The sequence below is a fragment of the Lepidochelys olivacea genome (genome assembly GCF_965140295.1).
Source record: "Lepidochelys olivacea isolate rLepOli2 genome assembly, chromosome: 15".
Taxonomy (NCBI): Eukaryota; Metazoa; Chordata; order Testudines; family Cheloniidae; genus Lepidochelys; species Lepidochelys olivacea.
The window spans coordinates 5,733,107-5,746,270 of record NC_140425.1 but is presented as its reverse complement, the minus strand read 5'-3'; positions in this window follow the sequence as shown (position 1 = coordinate 5,746,270).

Below are 13,164 nucleotides of genomic sequence, written 5' to 3'. Positions count from 1 at the left end.
AGAGTCCCTGGCCTAAATCATCATGGCCCTAAAACAGGGATTGTTCTCAGACTACAAAGGTCTCCCCCTCCCCTAGCTCTCCAGCAGCACAGCACCCCTCGGGGCAGAGGTGGAACAGCACCCTGCACTGGGCCACCTCCTGCTGCTATCAGCATAGGGCTCCCTGGGACCATCCTGGGGCACTGGGCTCAGCACTGACTCAGGGAGGAGAGCGCCCCCTGCTGAGCCCCACACCACTCCCTGCAGCACAGCACCCCTTAGCGCTGTCCTGGGGCACAGCGGTCAGTGCTAACACAGAGAGGAGAGTGCCCCCCCATGAGGAAGTGGGAATTTTTCATAATATTTTGGATGAATAGTGTGTGTGCCTCAATTTCCCCTATGCGGTGCACGGTTAACTAGGCTGGGGAAAAGGTTGCTTTGCTCTTTGCAGAGACCCAGAGATACAGGCATGCCTGGGGGCCCATGCCCATGGAGAGTGCCAGAAGACAATGGCCACTCCAATTGCCCAGAGATTTGGCACCTAGCAACAAATGACCATGCATGGCCCATCCTCCTTAGGAAGCCAGTGGGATGTGACCAGCTGAAGAACAAAGGGCTGGGGACGGGTTGCTAAGTGTGGGCTGCTGGAGGCAGGAGAGAACTGAAGCTTCTGGACTGGGACTAAAGAGGGTGTCAGAGGGCTCTGGACGGACCCAGATGGACCAGGCTGTAACTTTCTGTTCTCCATGTTAACTAAGGACTTTCTACGCTGTGTTCCAGACATCTAATAAACCCTTCTCCTGCTACACCGCTGACTGAGAGACACTCCACAGTCAGGAAGTTGGGGGTGCATGGCTCCTTCAGCTATCCAACTCTGGTGGACTTGCTAAAGAGAGATTTCTGTGTGACATGGGAGTGCTGAGGGCTCTGAAGTTTGGTCCCAGGAGGCGGTGAGGCCAAGGAACTTCCCATAGTGAAAGGGTGTGAGCCTAAGGGGCTGACACACTGTTCTAGAGCCCCTCAAGGGTCTGGTTCTAGAGTCGTTCAAGAACACCAGACCTATGGATCCATGACACCCCCTACTGAGCCACCCACACAGGAAAGTTAAGAACAACATAAGAGTGGCCATAGTGGGTCAGACCAATGGGCCATCTAGCCCAGTCTCCTGTCTTCCAACAGTGGCCAATGCCAGGTCCTTCAGAGGGAATGAACAGAACAGGCAATCGAGTATTGTCCACTCCCAGGTTGTGACGAACAGAGGCCAAGGACACTCAGAGCATGGGCTTGCATCCCTACCCATCCTGACTAATAGCCATTGATGGACCAACCCTCCAGGAACTTACCTAGTTCTTTTTTAAACCTGTTATAGTCTTGGCCTGCACAACATCCTCTGGCAAAGAGTTCCACAGGTTGACTGTGAAGAAATACTTCCTTTGTTTGTTTTAAACCTACTGCCTATTAATTTCATTGGGTGACCCCTGGTTCTTGTGTTATGTGAAGGAGTAAATAACATTTCTTTATTCACTTTCACTACACACCAGTCAAGATTTTATCCCATTTTAGTTGTCTCTTTTCCAAGCTGAAAAACTCCCTGTCTTTTTAATCTCTCCTCATAAAGAAACGGTTCCATCCCCCTAATCATTTTTGTTGCCCTTCTCTGAACATTTTCCAATTCTAATGTATCTTTTTTGAGATGGGGCGAGCGGATCTGTATGCGGTATTCAAGGTGTGGGCGAACCATGGATTAATATAGCAGCATTCTGATATTTTCTGTCTTATTATCTCTCCCTTTCTTGATGATTCCCAACATTCTGTTGGCTTTTTTGACAGCCGCTGCACACTGAGCGGATGTTTTCAGAGAACTCTCCACAATGACTCCAAGATCTCTTTCCTGAGTGGTAACAGCTAAATCAGCACTGAGCGTTTTGCAAACCCCCCCTCCCCACTGAGTCACAAATCCTGGTTTTACCCACATTGGCCGTGACTCATCCATTCTTTGCAGCATTGCCCACGACAAGCCAGCAGCCCTAAGTGTCATATTAATATCACTGCCGTTATCAGGGGGCTGTCTCCAGTTCACCCACAAACTAGCACACTGCTTTCTGGCAGTCACACTCGCTTGGCTCGCTTACTCAGACTGTTCCCACTGCGCGGGTCTGGATTCCCCAACCCTGCAGCCAGGGAGCAGAGACTGGCCATTGTCCCTGCCCAGGAGCACAAACGCTCTCAGATGCCATCACTGGGGCTTGGCATGAGCTCCAGTCTTTTCACCTATCCCAGACCATCTGTGCAGCCAGGGGTGGGCCCAGGGGCAGTACAGGGGAAGGGATGTGCCTGGGTGCCAGTAGCTCTCGGCAGCAGGTGTGTATTCTGCAGCCACTGGGCTGAATTCGCCAGCAGGGTCCCAGGATTCCTCCCCCTTCAGAGCCCAGCGTGGGCATCTGCAGCAGCTTCCTTTACATCCATTTGTGGCTCTTGGCAATGAATTCAGCCTGCACCTGAGTGGCCCATCCCTCTTGGCACCATTTCTGTTTCCTCTGCTATTAAATGCTATTGATTTTATGTGGTGCCCACATGCTCCATGGTGTTGGTGCCAAAGAGGTTGCCTTGCCAGAGCAAAATCCTTGTTGGGGGATGTCATAAATATAAAGGGAAGGGTAACCAACTTTCTGTATACAGTACTATAAAATCCCTCCTGGCCAGAGGCAAAACCCTTTCAGCTGTAAGGGGTTAAGAAGCTAAGATAACCTCACTGGCACCTGACCCAAAATGACCAATGAAGGGACAAGATACTTTCAAATCTGGAGAGGGGATGGGGAGAACAAAGGGTTTGTCTGTCTGTGTGTGATGCTTTTGCCAGGAACAGATCAGGAATGCAGCCTTACAACTCCTGTTAAATTAGTAAGTAATCTAGCTAGACAGGCATTAGATTTCCTTTTGTTTAAATGGCTGATAAAATAAGTTGTGCTGAATGGAATGGATATTCCTGTTTTTGTGTCTTTTTGTAACTTAAGGCTTTGGCTAGAGGGATTCTCTATGGTTTGAATCTGTTTACCCTGTAAGGTATTTACCATCCTGATTTTACAGAGGTGATTCTTTTACCTTTTCTTTCATTAAAATTCTTCTTTTAAGAACCTGATTGATTTTTCATTGCTCGTAAGATCCAAGGGTTTGGGTCTGTGTTCACCTGTACCAATTGGTGAGGATTCTTATCAAGCCTTCCCCAGGAAAGGGGGTGTAGGGCTTGGGGGGATATTTTGGTGGAAGATGTTTCCAAGTGGTCTCTTTCCCTGTTCTTTGTTTAAAACGCTTGGTGGTGGCAGCATACAGTTCAAGGCCAAGGCAAAGTTTGTACCTTGGGGAAGTTTTTAACCTAAGCTATAAGAATAAGCTTTGGGAGTCTTTCATGCAGGTCCCCACATCTGTACCCTAGAGTTCAGAGTGGGGAAGGAACCTTGACATGGTGGCAGAGCGGTGGGATCATTTTGAACCAGAAGCACAGCAGGATTTTAAAGGGTTTGTAAAAGGTGATTGCAGCTGTAGATTCTGTCTCTCTGCCTGGGAGACAGAGCAGCAGTCATAACAAAAGGATTTTTCTGTAGGCTGAGAACAGCTATCAGAGAAAAGGGTATCAGGTTTCAGCACAGCAAAATTTTACAAGCCAGGGTTTTTTTTGTTTTCTTTCTAACTCTCGGGTGTAAAGTTAGTTAAAAACAGAGAGGTTAGGATGACAGACTGCACTGTTCAACAGAATCTGGAATTAGCCAGATTTGAGGCTGAGGAAAAACAAAAGGAACATGAAAGACGGGTAGAACTCTGACAGTTGGAGATAGAGGCAAAAGAAAAAGAAATGGAGGCTGCCCACAGGAGAGACATGGAGGAAAAAGAAAAAGAGAGGAAGCATGCACTGGAGACGGAGAAGGCAAAGGCTCAGCAGAATATACCGAATAACCCTAACAATCCTTCCCCAACAATCCACAAATGGGAGCGACTATGTCCACAGTATGATGAATCCAGTGATATTGCTGAATATTTTCTCACCTTTGAAAGACTGTGCACACTCCATCACCTCACAAGATGACCACATTGGTCGTAAAATTGACTGGAAGAGCTCTGGACATATTCAATAAGATGCCCATTGAGGAGGCTTCTGACTATGGTAAATTTAAGGATTTGGTTTTAAAGCAATTTCAAGTTACACCTGAAACTTACAGAGTAAAATTTAGAGCCCTCATGTAAACCAGATGAAGGATCTGTTAGATAAATGGGTCAAAGGAAGGGGTGTAACTAGCTTTGAAGGAATGTGTGATTTGATGACTCAGGAACAATTCCTGAATATGACCAATCAAAGAATCATAGAATATCAGGGTTGGACGGAACCTCAGGAGGTCATCTAGTCCAACCCCCTGCTCAAAGTAGGACCAATCTCCAACTAAATCATCCCAGCCAGGGCTTTGTCAAGCCTGACCTTAAAAACATCTAAGGAAGGAGATTCCACCACCTCCCTAGGTAACACATTCCAGTGTTTCACCACCCTCCTAGTGAAAAAGTTTTTCCTAATATCCAACCTAAATCTCCCCCACTGCAACTTGAGACCATTACTCCTTGTTCTGTCATCTGCTACCACTGAGAACAGCCTAGATCCATCCTCTTTGGAACCCCCTTTCAGGTAGTTGAAAGCAGCTATCAAATCCCCCCTCATTCTTCTCTTCCGTAGACTAAACATCCCCAGTTCCCTCAGCCTCTCCTCATAAGTCATGTGTTCCAGTCCCCTAATCATTTTTGTTGCCTCCGCTGGACTCTTTCCAATTTTTCCACATCCTTCTTGTAGTTTGGGGCCCAAAACTGGATACAGTACTCCAGATGAGGCCTCACCAGTGTTGAATAGAGGAGAACGATCACATCCCTCGATCTGCTGGCAATGCCCCTACTTATACATCCCAAAATGCCATTGGCCTTCTTGGCAACAAGGGCACACTGTTGACTCATATCCAGCTTCTCGTCCACTGTAACCCCTAGGTCCTTTTCTGCAGAACTGCTGCCGAGCCATTCAATCCCTAATCTGTAGCGGTGCATTGGATTCTTCCGTCCTAAGTGCAGGGCTCTGCACTTGTCCTTGTTGAACCTCATCAGATTTCTTTTGGCCCAATCCTCCCTCCAATTTCTCTAGGTCCCTCTGTATCCTATCCCTACCCTCCAGCGTATTTACCTCTCCTCCCAGTTTAGTGTCATCTACAAACTTGCTGAGAGTGCAATCCACACCATCCTCCAGATCATTTATGAAGATATTGAACAAAACCGGCCCCGGGACCGACCCTTGGGGTACTCCACTTGATACCGGCTGCCAACTAGACATGGAGCCATTGATCACTACCCGTTGAGCCCGACAATCTAGCCAGCTTTCTACCACCTTATAGGCCATTCATCCAGCCCATACTTCTTTAACTTGCTGGCAAGAATACTGTGGGAGACTGTGTCAAAAGCTTTGCTAAAGTCAAGGAACAACACGTCCACAGCTTTTCCTTCATCCACAGAGACAGTTATCTCATCATAGAAGGCAATTAGATTAGTCAGGCATGACCTTCGCTTGGTGAATCCATGCTGACTGTTTCTGATCACTTTCCTCTCCTCTAAGTGCTTCAGAATTGATTCCTTGAGGACCTGCTCCATGATTTTTCCAGGGACTGAGGTGAGGCTGACTGGTCTGTAGTTCCCAGGATCCTCCTTCTTCCCTTTTTTAAAGATGGGCACTACATTAGCCTTTTTCCAGTCATCCGGGACCTCCCCCGATCGCAATGAGTTTTCAAAGATAATGGCCAATGGCTCTGCAATCACATCCGCCAACTCCTTTAGCACTCTCGGATGCAACGCATCCGGCCCCATGGACTTGTGAACGTCCAGCTTTTCTAAATAGTCCCGAATCACTTCTTCCTCCACAGAGGGCTGGTCACCTTCTCCCCATGCTGTGCTGCCCAGTGCAGTAGTCTGGGAGCTGACCTTGTTCGTGAAGAAAGAGGCAAAAAAAGCATTGAGTACATTAGCTTTTTCCACATCCTCTGTCACTGGGTTGCCTCCCTCATTCAGTAAGGGGCCTTCCTGATTTCACTCCTGCATGCCCGAGCAATATTTTTATACTCTTCCCTGGTCATTTGTCCAATCTTCCACTTCTTGTAAGCTTCTTTTTTGTATTTAAGATCAGCAAGGATTTCACTGTTAAGTCAAGCCGGTCGCCTGCCATATTTACTATTCTTTCTACACATCGAGATGGTTTGTCCCTGTAACCTCAATAAGGATTCTTTAAAATACAGCCAGCTCTCCTGGACTCCTTTTCCCCTCATGTTATTCTCCCAGGGGATCTTGCCCATCAGCTCCCTGAGGGAGTCGAAGTCTGCTTTTCTGAAGTCCAGGGTCCGTATTCTGCTGCTTTCCTTTCTTCCTTGTGTCAGGATCCTGAACTCGACCATCTCATGGTCACTGCCTCCCAGGTTCCCATCCACTTTTGCTTCCCCTACTAATTCTTCCCGGTTTGTGAGCAGCAGGTTAAGAAGAGCTCTGCCCCTAGTTGATTCCTCCAGTACTTGCACCAGGAAATTGTCCCCTACATTTTCCAAAAACTTCCTGGATTGTCTGTGCACCGCTGTCTTGCTCTCCCAGCAGATATCAGGGTGATTGAAGTCTCCCATGAGAACCAGGGCCTGCGATCTAGTAACTTCTGCGAGTTGCCGGAAGAAAGCCTCGTCCACCTCATCCTCCTGGTCCGGTGGTCTATAGTAGGCTCCCACCACGACATCACCCTTGTTGCTCACACTTCTAAACTTAATCCAGAGACTCAGGTTTTTCTGCAGTTTCATACTTGAGCTCTGAACAGTCATACTGCTCTCTTACTTACAGTGCAACTCCCCCACCTTTTCTGCCCTGCCTGTCCTTCCCGAACAGCTTATATCCATCCATGATTTGTGCTGGAAATGGCCCACCTTGATAATCATGCACATTGTAGGGAGAGTGGTCACTTTGGATGAGCTATTACCAGCAGGAGAGTGAGTTTGTGTGTGTGGTTTTTGGAGGGGGGTGAGGGGGTGAGAGAACCTGGATTTGTGCAGGAAATGGCCCACCTTGATTGTCATGCACATTGTGAAGAGAGTTGTCACTTTGGATGGGTTATTACCAGCAGGAGAGTGAGTTTGTATGTGGGGGGGTGGAGGGTGAGAAAACCTGGATTTGTGCTGGAAATGGCCCAACTTGATGATCACTTTAGATAAGCTATTACCAGCAGGACAGTGGGGTGGGAGGAGGTATTGTTTCATGATCTCTGTGTGTATATAATATCTGCTGCAGTTTCCACGGTATGCATCCGATGAAGTGAGCTGTAGCTCACGAAAGCTCATGCTCAAATAAATTGGTTAGTCTCTAAGGTGCCACAAGTACTCCTTTTCTTTTTGCGAATACAGACTAACACGGCTGTTACTCTGAAACCAGTCATGTGAGTTATCCCACCAAGTCTCTGTTATTCCAATCAAATCATAATTCCTTGGCTTTGCCAGGACTTCCAGTTCTCCCTGCTTGTTTCCCAGGCTTCGTGCATTTGTGTATAGGCACTTGAGATAACCTGCTGATCGCCCCTCTTTCTCAGTATGAGGCAGGAGCCCTCCCCTCTCCCGCTCACCTGCTCGTGCTTCCTCCTGGTGTCCCACTTCTCCACTTACCTCAGGGCTTTGGTCTCCTTCCCCCGGTGAACCTAGTGTAAGCAGTGTCAGGATGAGCTCCACCCAGACTTCTGGTGGTGAGGTGTGGCAAGTTGTGGAAAAGAACTTCAGGGGCCGATCTCATTTGCATAGGCACACCCACCCCACCGAGAATGAGGCCCCAGCTGCCCAAATGGTTACTTTGGCTGCTGTGGGATCCCCAGTGTCTCTGTTATTGGGGCAGGTAGAATAAATTGTTATTACCCTGATTATGGGAACTGTGCTTGGAACTGTACTTGGCCTTTTGTTATGATGGAGGGACTCACCATCAACTAAGTAGCACTCGCTAGGCAAGAGTCATGGGTTCCAAAACTCTGTGAATTGAGAGAGGCTGGGGACAAGTATTAATACTTGGTGGCATGGGCCCCTGGGTGAGGGCCTTACATGCTAATTGCACTTCCTCCTCTCTCCATTATGGAATATCAGAGCTAATTTTGATTCTATTAGGAGTCTAGTTACAGGCTGCTGAGCTCACTTTAGGCTAATGGAAAAGGAGTACTTGTGGCACCTTAGAGACTAACCAATTTATTTGAGCATAAGCTTTCGTGAGCTACACCTCACTTCATCGGATGAATCCGATGAAGTGAGCTGTAGCTCATGAAAGCTTATGTTCAAATAAATTGGTTAGTCTCTAAGGTGCCACAAGTCCTCCTTTTCTTTTTGTGAATACAGACTAACACGGCTGTTACTCTGAAACCTGTCTTTAGGCTAATGGTGTGCCAGCACTGAGGCGTCCCTACTACAAGCTGAATTCACCAAAGAGCTGAACTGACTAAGAGCTGAAATCACTGAGCGTTGTGTTAAGTAGTGGGGGAGCCTGAAGATATATTGTGGAGCAGTTTGTGGGATGGCTGGAGTGCCTTGTGGACAGCCTGGTGGAGCAATTCATAGGACGGCGGGAGCTGCTTGTGGGCCGCAGAGCGGAGCAGTTCGTGGGACGGCGGAGCTGCTTGTGGGCCGCAGAGCAGAACCAAGCGAAGCAGTTTGTGGGGCGGCAAGCGGAGTGGAGCGAAGGCCTATGGAGCTGTGGGGCGGTCAGCTTCAGATCATGTAAGGTGCCCCTTACCCCTCCCCCCCCATCTCCACCCAGGTTGGGAGGTAAAGCTCTGCAGATAAACTTTCGAACTCTGGGGCTGCCCTGACCAGGGACAGAGACTTTTGGGTCACTGGACTTTTGGGACTTTGGCTGATTTGGGGTTGCTGGACTCAAGAACCAAAGGGAAAGGGCATGCCCCAATTTGCTTGGGGTGGGTTTTTTGCTTATGGGTTGTGTTATGAATCCTGTTGGTGGTGTTTCCCCAACATAATGCCACATTGTTTCTCTGTTATTAAAAGGCTTTTTGCTACACTCAGACTATGTGCTTGCAAGAGGGGACGTAGTGTCTCTTGGAGGCGCCCAGCGGGGGTGGTATGTATTTGTCCCAGGTCACTGGGTGGGGGCTCGAGCCGGTTTGCATTGTGTTATTGGAATGAATCCCCTAGATATTGAACCCGGCCCTTGTCGCTGCCAACTCTGATGGGCAGAAGGGTTACACTAGTTTAAAGCCCTCCTCACTAGGTTAGCCAGCCTGCTGGCGAAGATGCTCTTCCCTCTCTTCGTTAGGTGGAGCCCATCTCTGCCTAGCACTCCTCCTTCTTGGAACACCATCCCATGGTCAAAGCATTCAAAACCTTCTCTCCGACACCACCTATGTAGCCATTCGTTGACTTCCACAATTCGACGGTCTTTACCCAGGCCTTTTCCTTCCACGTGGAGGATGGACGAGAACACCACTTGCACCTCAAACTCCTTTATCCTTCTTCCCAGAGCCACGTAGTCCGCAGTGATCCGCTCAAGGTCATTCTTGGCAGTATCATTGGTGCCCACGTGGAGAAGCAGGAAGGGGTAGCGATCCGAGGGCTTGATGAATCTCGGCAGTCTCTCCGTCACATCGCGAATCTTAGGTCCTGGCAAGCAGCAGACTTCTCGGTTTTCCCGGTCGGGGCAGCAGATAGATGACTGAGTCCCCCTGAGGAGAGAGTCCCTGACCACCACCACCCGCCTCCTTCTCTTGGGAGCGGTGGTCGTGGAACCCCCAATCCTAGGACAGTGCATCTCATGCCTTCCAATCGGTGGAGTCTCCTTCTGCTCCCTTCCCTCATGATGATACAAAACAATGTTTATGGGTTAAAAAAATGGACTCAGCAGAAACTCTTGCTTCTTATGCTGATCAATACAAGCAGTCCCAGACCGCCAGAGAGGCGGGGCAAGCCGGAACAAAATGGGTGGAGGGAGGAGAGAGGAACAACCCTGGTCCCAGTTGGAGTGGATACCAGAAGGGACACCCTCAGACCACACCCTACTACCGGGGGCAGCCCAAGGCCCCAACTACACCCCAAGGAACACTCCAGACACCTTATTGTCCCGCCACACTGTTCTCCAGCAACCCACCTGGCCCCAATGACCCGTCAGCTGGACGATGTTTTAAATGTAATGAGCTGGGGCATGTAAAGGCCAACTGCCCCAAGAACCCCAACAGATTACAGTTCATTGCACCGGAATCACATCAGAGGTCCTCAGGCCCAGATACCTCCCAGATACCCTCAGAGCAGAGGGAAACTGTGAGTGTGGGAGGGAAGAAGGTCATCGCATGGAGGGACACCAGAGCACAAGTGTCAGCTATCCATGCTTCCTTAGTGGACCCCAATTTAATCGATCCAGAGGTCCAAGTGATGATTCAACCCTTCAAGTCAAATTCTTTTGACTTGCCTACTGCCCAAATTGCTGGTCCAGTACAAGGGCTGGTCAGGAACGTGGACTTTTGCAGTCTATGATGATTATCCCATCCCCATGCTGCTGGGGGAAGACTTGGCCAACTATATAAAGCTGGCCAAGAGGGTGGGAATGGTCACCCGCAGCCAGAATAGGCAAGCTGTCACACCTAGCTCTGTTCCGGAAACTTCTACCAGGACCCAGTCAGGGGTGATGGAACCGGACCCCAGGCCAACGTCTGCAATAGCAGTAGTGAATCCAGTCACAGAGACCCAGACAGAGCCAATCTCAGAACCAGAACCGGTGGAACAACCAGCACCAGACCCATTGCCAGCACTGAATCCAGGACTTGCAACCCCAACACCAGAGGGCCCCACCGAACCTGAACCGGCAGCAGCAGATAACCCTACACTAGAAGCTCAGCTGGAGCCTGAACCCCAACATAGTTCCCCCACGGAGAGCGGTTCACAGTCAACGGAAACAGCCCCATCAGCTGCATCGCTTCCAGAGGGACCAAGCCCAGGTCCACAATCCAATGAGGAACTGATATCTCCAGCATCAGGGGAACAGCTCCAGACCTAACAGGAAGCAGATGAAAGCCTCCAGAGAGCTTGGACGGCGGCACGGAGCAACACCGTGATCAGCAATGATCAGCAGTGAAGGAGGTAATGGCTGTGCCGATGAAATTGTCCCCATGGGGGCACTGGAGCTGACCCCACTCCCACAGAGCGGCAGGAGACCACTCTCCCACTCCGAGCTGTGGTTGCAGGATCTCTGCTGACCGAGGCCAGAGTCGTCCACTCACAATGGGTTTGTTTTTCTCTCTCAGCCGGGAGGGCCCCACATGTGTTGCCAACCCCAAATGTTCAAAAATCATGAGATTGGCTTTAAAGTCATGAAATCAGCACTAGATTCGGCGTTCTTGTTATTGGTCTTCTGCCTTTGTGGGCCTTTCGGGCACATGGGGGTCACATTTGGAAGCTTTCTCCACAGCCATGAGGGCTAGAAACTTACCTTTTCTTTAAGAATGAAGGCTGAAATCACCACATCTCCACAGGACTCCAGGAGCTGGGGCTTTAAGGAAAACAATAATTATCCTGAGACTCATGACAGAACATAAGAACGGCCAGACTGGGTCAGACCAAAGGTCCATCCAGCCCACTGTCCTGTTGTCCGACAGCGGCCAGTACCAGGGGTCCCAGAGGGAGTGAACAGAACAGGGAACCATCAAGTGATCCATCCCCTGTCGCCCATTCCCAGCTTCTGGCAAACAGAGGCTAGGGACACCACCCTTCCCATCCTGGCTAATAGCCGTAGATGGACCTATCCTCCATGAACTTGTCTAGTTCTTTTTTGAACCTTTCATAGTCTTGGCCTTCACAACATCCTCTGGCAAGGAGTTCCACAGATTGACTGTGTGTTGTGTGAAAAAATACTTCCTTTTTTTGTTTTAAACCTGCTGCCTTTTCATTTCATTTGGTGGCCCCTAGTTCTTGTGTTATGAGAAGAAGTAAATAACACTTCCTTATTTGCTTTCTGCACACCAGGCATGATTTTATAGACCTCTATCATATCCCCCCCATTAGTTGTCTCTCTTTTCCAAGCTGAAAAGTCCCAGTCTTTTTAATCTCTCCTCACATGGCAGCCGTTCCATACCCCTAATCATTCTTGGTGCCCTTTTCTGAACCTTTTCCAATTCCAATGTATCTTTTTCGAGATGGAGCGACCACATCTGCACACAGTATTCAAGATGTGGGCGTAACATGGATTTTTATAGAGGCAATATGATATTTTCTGTTTTATTATCTATCCCTTTCTTAATGATTCCCAACATTCTGTTGGCTCTTTTGACGGCCGCTGCACATTGAGTGGATGTTTTCAGAGAACTATCCACAGTGACTCCAAGATCTCTTTCTTGAATGGTAACAGCTAATTTAGACCCCATCATTTTATATGTATAATTGGAATTGTGACATTGCACTCCACAGTCTTTATTAAAATATACTTATTATATGAATATGATATAACTGAGATGTACTAGATGGGTCTTGTAAGAGATCATTGGAAAGGTTATGATTTACTGAATGTGATTATCCAATGTGTATGCCTGTATCATTTCTGTATCTGAAGTTAGGAATAGTGACTATGTATCTGTATATCAACTGGGCTACTTTCCGTGACACCCACTGCTAACTCTTCAGGTACAACAATGGAAAAGCCAGACAGGGCGGAAGGCCCATCAGGGAGGACAATGGACTGTGAAAAGCTTGGCCTGCCTGTGGACACTCCATACTGCCATGACTCATGGACACTGTGATACTACAGAGTCAGGTAACCTGGTCAACCGATATAAAAATTTTATTAAAGCTAACGTTAAAAAATTATATAATACGGGAGGGAAAAGAGGTTGGAAAAAGAGGACTGTACAACTGGATTTAGTGCTTAGATTGTCCACAAATATAAAGTTAGGTTTTAGAAGCATATGATACACAAAGTATGTAATCAGCAATAACCCAAATGTAGGTGAATACCTTTAACAATACAGTTCAGCTATTAGAATCCGAATACTCCGGTACATCACTCATGAAAAGCTGGACTGCTGAACTTTTTCACTGGGAGGTGGGGAAATCAAACAAAGGATTCCCGCTGTATGGAAATCCTATATAAGGTGGGGGAGGAAAACAATCAAGG